Source organism: Meriones unguiculatus, chromosome X, assembly GCF_030254825.1.
Source record: "Meriones unguiculatus strain TT.TT164.6M chromosome X, Bangor_MerUng_6.1, whole genome shotgun sequence".
NCBI classification, from domain to species: Eukaryota; Metazoa; Chordata; class Mammalia; order Rodentia; family Muridae; genus Meriones; species Meriones unguiculatus.
The window spans coordinates 115,442,620-115,453,395 of NC_083369.1; positions in this window are offsets into that span (position 1 = coordinate 115,442,620).

Consider the following 10,776-nt stretch of genomic DNA (forward strand, 5'->3'; position numbering starts at 1 on the left):
CGTTGGGTCTTTGTGTGGTTTAGGTATCAGTGTGACTGTGGCTTCATAGAATGAGTGTGGTAATGTTCCTTCTGTTTCTATTTTGTGGAATAGTTTGGAGAGAATTGGAGTTAACACTTCTTTGAATATTGGTAGAATTCTGCACTAAATCCATCTGGCCCAGGGCTTTTTTTGGAAGGGAGAGTGTTGATGACTGCTTTATATTTCCTTCGGGGATATAGGACTATTCATTCTTTCTCCCTGATCTTGACTTAATTTTGGTAGATGGACTCTATCTAGAAAATTCTCCATTTCTTTTAAATTTTCAAATTTGTGGCATATAGGCTTTTGTAGTAAGATCTAATGATTGCTTGGATTTTTTTCAGTGTCTGTAGTTATGTCCCCCTTCTCATTTCTGATTTTGCTGATTTGGATAGTTTCTCTCTGTCTTTTAGTTAATTTGGCTAAAGGTTTGTCTATCTTGTTGATTTTCTCAAAGAACCAGCTCTGGCTTTCATTGATTCTTTGAATAGTTTTATTTGTTTCTGATTGATTGATTTCTGCCCTGAGTTTCATTATTTCCAGCTGTCTGCTCCTCTTAAGTGCATTTGCTTCTTTTTTTTTTTTTTTTTTTTTTTTTTTCTAGGACTTTCAGTTGGGCCATTAAGTTGCTTGTATGAGATGTCACAAATTTCTTCTTGAAGACACTTAGTGCTATGAATTTTCCTCTGAGCACTGCTTTCATTGTGTCCCATAAATTAGGGTATGTTGTACCTTCGTTTTCATTGAATTCTAGGAAGTCTTTATTTCCTTTCTTTATTTCTTCCTTAACCCACCTGTCATTGAGCAGCAAGTTGTTCAGTTTCCATGTGCTTGTAGGCTTTTTTCTAATCCCATTGTTTTTGAGGTACAGCTTTAGTTCATGGTGGTAAGATAGAATACAGGGAATTATTTCAATCTTCTTGTATCTATTTAGGCTTGCTTTGTGACCAACTATATGGTCTATTTTGGAGAAGGTTCCATGCGGTTCTGAAAAGAATGTATATTCTTTTGAGTTTGGGTGGAAAGTTCTGTAGACATCTCTTAAGTCCATTTGATTTAGGACCCCTGTAAGTGCCTTTATTTCTTTATTAGGCATCTGTCTAGATGATCTGTCCCTTGGTGAAAGTGGAGTGTTGAAGTCTCCCACTATTAAGGCGTTGGGAACAGTGTGTGATTTGAGTTTTAATAATGTTTCCTTTATGAATGTAGGCGCTCTTGTATTTGGGGCATAGATGTTCAGAGTTGTGATGTCTGCTTGGTGGATTTTTCTTTTGATGAGAATGTAGTGCCCCTCCACATCTTTTTCGATTAAAGTTTGGTTGAAAATCTATTTTATTAGATATTAAGATAACTACCCCAGCCTGTTTTCTGGGTTCATTTGCTTGAAAGACATTTTTCAAGCCCTTTACTCTGAGGTAGTATTTGTCTTTGTTGCAGAGGTGTGTTTCTTTGATGCAGCAGAATGTTGGATCCTGTTTCCACAACCATTCTGATGGTCTGTGACTTTTTATTCTAAAGTTCAGTAGTTGATGTTGATAGAAATTAGTGACCAATGAGTGTTATTTCCTTTTATTGTGATTTGGTGGTGTTACAGTGTTTCAATTCTTGTTTTGTTTTAATTCTTTATTGTGAATTTATCTATATCCTGTGCTTTCTTAGGTGTAGTTGTTTTCGTTGCATTGGAGTTTTCCTGCTAGTATCATCTGTAGTGCCTCAGCCCTAAAATACCTATGTAGATATTGTTTAAATATAGTTTTGTCATGGAATATTTTGTTTTCTCCATCAATTTTGATTGAAATCTTTGCTGAGTATGGTAGTTGGGATTGGCATCTGTGGTCCCTTAGAGTCTGCATGACATCTGCCCAGGCCCATGTGGCCCACCATACTTTTTGTTGAGAAATCTTGTGTGATTTTGATAGGTAGTTATATGTTACTTGGCTTCTTTCCCTTGCTGCTTTTAATAGTTTTTCTTTGTTCTGTATATTTAGTGTTTTGACTATTATGTGACATGGGGAGTTTCTTTTCTGGTCTAGTCTCTTTGGTATTCTTTTGGCCTCTCGTATGTTTATGGACATTTCAGTCTTTAAGTTGGGAGAATTTTCTCCTATGTTTTTCTGGAAAATATTTCCTGGACTTTGGAATCCAGAATCTACTTTTTATCTATTCATAATATTCTTAGATTTCGTTCTTTCATCTCATCCTTGATTTCTTGGATAATTTGTGTTTGGGTCTTTTTCAATTTTACTTTTTCTTTGAAAGAGGTATTAATTTCTGCAATTGTATCTTCAACGCCTGAGATTATCTATTCCATCTCTCGTAGCCTGTTAGTAATCTTTACCTTTGTGGTTCCTGACCTATTTTCTAAGTTCCTCAGCTCCTGGGTTTTCTTTGTTTGTATTTTCTTTATTGATTCTAGTTCTGTTTTAGTTTCTTTCACCTTTTCTTTCATGTGTTTGAATGTGGATCCTGTCTTTCTATGATGGCCTCTATTTTGTTGTTGTCGTTGTTCATTTCCTCTCAATATGCCACCTCTTGTGCCTTTACATGTATCTCTATTTGTATGGCTGTATTTGCTTGTATTTCTTCGAGACCTTTATTCATTTCCTCTTTATGTGCCTCTAATAAATGATTAAGAATAAATTTGAGATAATTTTCCTGTGATTCCAATGAATTAGTATATATCTTGATATTTGGGGTTGTTGGTGGAGCCATGGTGTCCTGATTTTTATTGGATGTGTTTTTATATGGACCTTTAGCCATCTGCTTATCTTAATTTTGATGTTTATTTCTTGAGTCTACGCTTCAAACAGGGTCCAACTGTCTCTGGTGTTTGGGCTATTCTTCAGGAGGATCAGAGAGATCCACTGGTTTGACGGTGTGAGTTGGCGTTTCAACTGTAACCAAGGAAGGAAGTTTGCAGGCACATACGCGTAAGTAAGGGGGTATGGGTGGAAGTGTACTGGAAGGACATGGTGTTAGAGCATGTAGATGCCTCATAATGTAGAGCTTTACTGTAGGATTGTGTGCTGGCATTATTCATGTGCAATGTACATTCACAGCTGTCCTGAATACCTCAGTGTTCTACAGGCTTGTTATACTATACTCCTGCTGTTCAGATATTTCTGTGCTCCAGGAATTGTTTTCCTGGACTCCACTGGTAGACCAACAGAACAGGTGCTTCAATTTTGAGAATGCTCTCCTAAGAATCCCTATCTTGCCCACCATGAGGGTGTGGATGAAAGGGAACTGATGTCTGGCTGCTACTGTAGAGGGATCTTGGATCTACAGCTCTGCATGTACTCACTTGGAGGTGCACTCACTAGCTTATAGGCCTAATCAGGAAGGACATGGGTTCCTCCTGTTCTCTTTTCTCAGATATCATCCCTCAGGAGAAAATGAGAGTGTAGGAAATCTGTTAGCTCAGTGGTGTCCACTGTTTGGTCGGTGGGTGGGGATACCAGATCATGGGGTAGTTGCCTCTATTGTCTCAGTCACTGAGCAGAGAGCAGAGAGAATCCTGTTTGGAGCAGGAGCCTCTGCCTTCTTAGTTACTTAGCATGGAGGCTTCTGCTTGGCCTAGCTGTCTCCTCCAACCCCTCACAGCTGCAAACCAGAGAGGCTTGTGTTACTGTTTCATTCACTGAGCTCAGAGGTTCATCCTTGGGGCAACCACTGCCACCCCACCCCCTGTGTTTGAGGCAGCTGCCACTGCATGCTGCCTGGATCCAGATGAGCAGGGATGCCCATTCTTGGGGTAAGGGGAAGTGCAGGGGGGTTGAATGATGGCTACTCTCCTTCTCTGGAGACATCGATGGGTGATATGGATCCAAATTTTCCCAGCTTATGGGTTTTCTTCTCTTTCCTACGAAGCCTCAATGTTGATGTTCTTGCTTCAGCTGCCTCTCTACTCACCAATTTTAGCATTTTGGTTCCTGTGCCCCTCAGACATGGTGAGTGCTTTTTACAGTCATCTTGGCCTCACCAGTCAACTTTCATATCTCCTTTTTGTATTTATCTTTTTCAATACACTCGGCCACATTCATAGTTAAAAGTGTGTGGGTGGGTGGGGGGTTTCCTTATTATGATATTCAGATACCTCTTCTTCCAACTCCTCTGAATCCTCTGGGTCAAGAGGATCATCCATTTATATCAATAGTAATTTATCTGTTAGTTTTGTTTTATAAAGATGTTCTGCCAGCGCAGAAAGTTTCATTTTCTTCTCCATCATTTGTGAAAGTGGCTGCAACTTTTTCTAGATTTGGAACCTTCTCTCTTTCATGTGGAGGGTCCTCTAACTAAGGCCCATGAAGTAAATGTATTTACAGGAAACTTTTCATGTCCCAAACCATCAAAATGATCTTGCAACTGAGCCCCCATCTTTTTCCCAGTTGGGTAAATTCACTGTCCCCTCTTTGGGAAACCATGGACACACTTCTTCAATAAATTGCAAAAATTTCAACAACTGTTGCTGACTAACACTTGCTTCTCAGGATTTTAACATATTTATCAACATTTGCACAAATACTTTTATACAATTCCCCTGTTCCTTGTTAAGAAAACAAACAAAAACAAAAACAAAAACAAAAAAACCTCACTGCTTCTCTTCTCTATTTCAAACTCTCTTTTCGTATCCAGTGGTGTCGCTTACAGTACTCTCCATTCTCAGGCTCCTATATAGGGTGCCAAAGATGACCAAGCATGACTCTTGGTCATGCAACAGGGAATACAAGAGGAGGTGTGGGGAGTAAAAGAGAAAAGTTAGACCAGTGAATCTCAGGACTTCAGAAAGTGAAAGAATCAGACTAACCCTATAACTTATATTTTTTTTAATTGTCATGAAACTTATAATTTTAAAATGTAGGCCCATGTCAAACTAAAGTCTATCAGTACTTTTCCAGAGAACAGGAGAATGTAACAGCCCTCCTGATCCTAGCCATTTGCACCGATGGAGATAAGGAAATGAAAAAACAAAGAACGCCACCCGGTTGCAGAAGAAGATAACATCATCTAGCAGCCGATCCAGATGGTCCTAACTCCCCTCCCAAATAACCCCTGACATTTTGATCAAAAGCATGTAGCCCTGCTTTTCGGAGAGACCACAGGATGAGCAAATTACTTTTCCCACGTTTAACAATGGCCTAGTCTGACCACAGGATGAAATAATCCTTTTCCCACATTTAACAGTAGCTGAATCTGCACATATCAGGAAAGATCTGATATCCCCCAGATGTCTGGGACAGACCTGACCTTGTTCCCCAAATAGACTGTATATATACTACCATGCAGTGAGACCTGTAACCCCCTCTATCCCTACAGTGTTTCCTTTAAAAACCTGAGGCTTTCCTAACTTGGTGCTGACACTAGCCTGATTGCAGAGCTAGCCCCCTGACTTGGTGCTGACTGTAGCCTGATTGTAGAGCTAGCCCCATCATGCAATGGCTTGAATAAACCTCTTGCATTTGCATCAGTTGAGTCTTCTCAGATCCCCTCAACTGTCTCCCCAGAAATTAGGTTCTTGCTGGGCCTAACAAAAAAACTGAGGCAAATTAGTTTTTCCTCTTCCTTATTAATACACCACAAAATCTCTTACTTGGCAACCTTCGGTTGATAATAATTAATCACTACTTCTAGAAAGGAGACAGGCTGTTTGTACGAATAGATACTGATGCCATGGAAACAGGAGTAAGGTCAGGTCTCTATGCACTGTTCTGCTGAGCATAAGAGGATAACCTTACTTTCTTCAAAAATTTTTTTCTAGCAGGGCAAGCTCATCCAGAGTAATAAGATGGAACACAAAAGGCTGAAAGAATCATGGCCCTCCACAGGAAATCAATCTTCCACTTTCTCAGAAAATTGGGAATAATCCTACCTCAAGATCCAGCTATTACACTGCTAGGCATATACCCAAAATATGCCCCAAAATTTAATAAGGATATTTGCTCAACTATGTTCATAGCAGCTTTCTTCATAGTAGCCAGAATCTGGAAACAACCCAGATGCCCCTCAATGGAAGAATGGATACAGAAAGTGTGGTATACTTACACAATGAAATACTACTCAGAAATTAAAAACAAGGAAATCATGAAAGTTGCAGGCAAATGTTTGGAAATAGAAAAGATCATCCTGAGTGATGTATCCTAGAAGCAGAAAGACAAATATGATCTATTGTCAGTTATAAGTGTATATTAGGCATATAACATAGGATAAAAATTCTAAAATCTATATATCTTAAGAAGCTAAACAGCAAGGAGGACCTTAGGAAAGATGCTAAATCCTCATTCAAAATGGCAAACAGGATATACATTTTTGATATCAGGATAATTATTGTATCAAAAATGAATTGGATTATCTTAGGCAAGGTCAACAAAACAAATTAAATGAAGAAAAAAATGACTCTAACAGAGGTCATGAATCAAGTGGACCAGCAGACATCTACAGAACCTTTCACCCAAAGAAAAGTATTTACTTTCTTCTCAGCACCTCATGGAACCTTCCCCAAAATAGACCATATAGTTGGTCACAAAGCATGCCTGAACAGATACAAGAAGATTGAAATAATGCCTTGTATCCTATTTGTTCACCATGGACTAAAGCTTGACCTGAACAGCAACAGAAATAGCAAAAGCTTGCACACATATGGAAATTGAACAACTCTCTACTCAATGACAGCTGTATCAGGGAAGAAATACAGAATTTAAAGTCTTCCTAGAATCCAGTGAAAATGAAGGCACATTACCAAACTTATGGAACACAATGACATCAGTGATAAGAGGTAAGTGAATATCACTAAGTGCCTCCTGAAAGAAGTTGGAGACATCTCATACAAGCAACTTAACAGTTCACCTGAAAGCCCTAAGGAACAAAAACAGAAGCAGACACACCAAGGGTAGTAGATGGCTGGAAATTATCAAATGTGGGGCTGAAATCAATAAATTAGAGACAGATAAAACAATCCAAAGACTCAATGAAACCAAGAGCTAGGTTTTTGAGAAAATCAACAAGATAGACAAACTCTTAGCCAAGCTAATAAAAAAGGTAAAGAGACACTATCCAAATCAACAAAGTCAGAAATGAAAAGGGGAAATTACAGCAGACACTGAGGAAATCCAAACAATCATTAGGTCTTAATTCAAAACCTATACACCACAAAATTTGAAAACTAAATGAAATTGAAATTTTTCTTGATTGATTCAATTTACCAAAGCTGAATCAAGACCAGGTAAATAGATTAAATAATCCTATATACCCTAAGGAAATAGAAATGGTCATCAAAATCTCCCAGCAAAAAAAAAGCCCAGGACCAGATGGTTTCAGTGCAGAATTCTACCAAAACTTCAAAGAAGAGCTAACACCAATACTCTTCAAACTATTTCACAAAGCATAAACAAAAGGAACATTAGCAAATGCATTCAATGAAGACATAGTCACCTTGATACCTAAACCTCACAAAGACCCAACAAAAAACAAAAATTTTAGGCCAATCTCCCTTATGAACATTGATGCAAAAATACTCAACAAAATCTTTGCAAACCAAATCCATGAAGACATCAAAGATATCATCCACTAGGACCAAGTAAACTTCATCCCAGGGATTGTGAAATATATGGAAATCCACCAATGTAATCCACCATATAAACAAACTGAAAGGAATAAAATAACACATGATAATCTCCTTAGATGCTAAAAAAAACATATGATAAAATCCAGCACCCATTCATGTTTAATGTCCTGGAGAGATCATGGAAGTCAACATACAGCAAGCCTATAGCCAACACTAAACTAAACAGAGGGAAATTCAAATCAATCCCATGGAAATCAGGAAAAAGGTAAGGCTACCTTCTCTCTATATATCTCTTCAAAGTAGTTTTGAAGTCCTTGCTGGATCAATAAGGAAAGTTAAGAAGATCAAGGAGATTCCATTTGGAAGGGAAGAAATCAAAGTATCACTATTTGCAGATGATATGATAATATACATAGTGACCATAAACATTCTATCATGGAACTGCTACAGCTGATAAAGACCTTTAGCAAAGTGGCTGGATACTAAATTAACTCAAAAAATTCAGTAGCCCTATTGCATATAAAAGACAAATGGTCTGAGAAAGAAGTTAGGGAACAACACCCTTCACAATAGGGACAAAGAACACAAGAAACCTTGGTTTAACTCTAACAAAGCAAGTCAAAGACTTGTATAAAAAAAAAAAACTTCTAGTCTCTGAAGAGAGGAATAAAATATCAGAAGATGGAAATATCTCCATGCTCTTGGCTTGGCAGTATAAATGAAGTGAAAGTGACCATCTTACCAAAATCAATCTATAGATTCTCTGAAATTCTTATCAAATTATTAACACAGTTCTTTACAGACCTTGAAAGAGAAATTCTGCACTTCATAAGGAATAAAAAGAAACCCAGAATGGTTAAAACAATCTTCTACAATAAAAAAAATCTTGTGGCGGTATATCCATACCTGATCTCAAGTTGCACTACAGAGCAACAGTAATAAAATCTGCATGGTACTGGCATAGAAACAGGCTGGTGGATCAATGGAATCAAATAAAAGCCCCAGAAAGAAACCCACACACTTATGGATACCCAATTTTTGATAAAGATGTTAAAATCGTACAATGAAAAAATGATAACATCTTCAACAAATCGTGTTAGTCAAACTGGATATCTACATATAGAAAAATGCAAATAGATCCATATTTATCACCATGCAAAAAACTAAAGTACAAGTGGATCAAAGACCTTAATATAAAACTAGAAGAAATAAACCTGTTAGAAGAAAAAGTCGGGAGGAGCCTCGAGCTTTAGGTCTCCACTAAATGACCTTTGCTCACTACTTGGCTTTGGCTTCAGTAAATACCTTCGTCTCCACTAGATAGTTTTGGCTCCCTAATTGACTTTGGTTTCAGTTGATACCTTTGTCTCCACTAGATAGCTTTGGCTCACTAATTGACTTTTGCTTCAGTAGATAGTTTTGGCTACTGGCAACAGAATGCTAATAACCAGAATATATAAAGAACACAAGAAGTTAAAAAGAAAGAAATCAAGTAATCAAGTAATCCAATTATAAAAGGGGGTGCAGAGCTAAACAGAGGAATATTGAAGGTAGGGAAACACTTAAACAAATGCTCAACATCCTAAATCATCAAGAAAATGCAAATCAAATCGACCATGAGATTCCATTTTAAACCCATCAAAATGACTAGACTTAAAAACTAAAATGACAACATATGCTGGAGATGCTGTGGAGAAATTGGAAAACTCCTCCATTGCTGGTGGGAATGTAACCTTGTACAACCACTTTTGAAATCAATCTGGTGCTTTGTCTGATAGGAACAGTTACCTCAAGATTCAGCTACAACACTCCTGAGCATATATACAAAATATGCTCAAGTAATCCACATAGAGATTTGCTCAATCATGTTTGTAGCAGATATCTGAAGAGGGGGAAAACAGGAAACAGGACAGGATCCTACTACAGAAGGTTTCTGAAAGAGTCTACCCAGGAGGAGACTCCAAGATGGCGGGGAGCAGAGCACACCCTTTTGGAGAGGCAGAAGACATGAATCTCCATAAATGGTGAGTGGAGAGTCTATCAAAGCTAGAATTTGGACTTTTGGGCTTTCTAAAGGAGAGGGGCCACCACAGAAGCATGGAGTGATAGTAGATTTAGATCAGGCACAAACTTCTCCGGGAAGGAAATAGGGTGCTTCCCTTGTCTGGGCCTCCCTTGGGAAACCCGCACACAGCACCAGGCAGCTGAGCGCAAAGCTCATATCCCATAGATCAAGGCAGCAGAGACAGTGCTCCGGGCCCCTTACAGCAGCGGTCTGCTGTAACCACCCATTGAACACCCGTCCCCTCCTTGGACACACGTCCCACTCAGGGCCCTCCATACCCATGGAGCATCTCCTCCCCCATTCCACTGACTAGATCCCAAGCTAGACTGCAGCAGGAAGTGTAGCGGAGAACATGTCCCAAATGGCCAGAGCTCAATAACCCCAGAAACCTCCTCACAGGAGGAGCGCAGGCCCAATCACAGAGCTCCAACCACTGAGCGCTAACCACAGAGACTCAGATCCACAATACAATTCTTCCTGGATACCAAAGCAGCAAAGTTCAGTGTCTGGGACCCAAGACAAGTGGAGGCAGGGAGGCAGGGCTCCAGACCCTACTGCCGCAGAGGACAGCAGTAATGACCTGCTGAACGCCACCACTCAGAGGAGAACACACCCCACCTAGGGCCCTCTCACCGAACGAACTCTTGACCCGTGAAACACACTCCCCACTAAAAACACCACCCACCTCTGCAGGAGTGCACGCACTGCTGAAACTCCACCCCGCCAGAGCATATGCCCAATACAGTGATAGCCACAGAGACTCAAATCCACAGTACAAACCTTCCCAGGCCCCAAAACTGCTAGTGGCAGCATGTACTACACAGGGCTGCCCAGCCATGATTGTATTGGCCATCCAACCCCTCAGTGGCTGAAAACCACCTGAATAGACACCAAAGACCAGCAGACTTGTAAAATCAATACACACGTGCATTCTTCAACAGCATTTGCGATCCCTTAGCGCCTGCAACAACTTCAGTGCCTGCAAAGCACCCCTCTCACACACTGAAGGCCTCTTCATTCACCAACAACCTGTCCCTTAGGACACACCCACAATCACACGCTCAAACACACGCTACCCTGAATTTGTCCTTTTGCGCCTGCGAACTTTCCTTCTACAGGTACAGCTGAA